Consider the following 775-nt stretch of genomic DNA (forward strand, 5'->3'; position numbering starts at 1 on the left):
GGATCCCAGTGAGCCCCCACCAGGACAGCACCCGGTGAGCACATTCGGGGCTTTTTAAAGGGCCGGGAGTTGGGGTGGGCAGGGCAGCCATGGGGGGGCTGGGACAGCGGGCAGGGGTGGGGGGACTCGTGGCAGAGCCCCCCATGCAGCACAGGGCAGCAGGGATTGCCCCCTGCCGGGCAGGAGCTACTGAGTGTGGGTTTTTTCCCCACAAAGAGCAGGGAGCTGGGGCGGCGGGGCAGCCATTGAGAGCAGGCGTGGGATGGGACCTGTGTGATTTGGAGATTTGGCCGATTTGGCTACAGCCAGGTTCGACTGAATCAATTCGGGACAGCGATTTGAATCACCAAATCAAATCACTGTCCCCCGAATCGGCCAAATCCGAAGCGAATACTCACCACTTCACACAGGCCTACAGGCCAGTAGGGATCTACGAGAGATATGAAGTGCCCAGTGAATGAGGTTTCACACTTGCCCTGAACTTACCTACTGGATCTAAAATGAATAGCCATATCAATCAACTAAACAGAATAAACAAAAAACCCTTCCCTGACCACAGTAACAAGGGAACCCTGGTGCCCATGACGCTGAGTGCCGCTTCTGAACCAGGGCTGCGTTGCCTTTATCTGTATAACTGCTGCTTGTGCCCTTTCCCTGGCTGGGGCCTATCCTTTTACCAGGAGAAATGCAGAAAAACCAGTTCTGTGGTTAATTGCTGCACTTCCCTTCACGCCCACAGGGCTGGTCTCCTCCTCTTGATCAGCTTGGTTGTACT

This window comes from Alligator sinensis, unplaced genomic scaffold (genome assembly GCF_000455745.1).
Source record: "Alligator sinensis unplaced genomic scaffold, ASM45574v1 scaffold215_3, whole genome shotgun sequence".
Taxonomy (NCBI): Eukaryota; Metazoa; Chordata; order Crocodylia; family Alligatoridae; genus Alligator; species Alligator sinensis.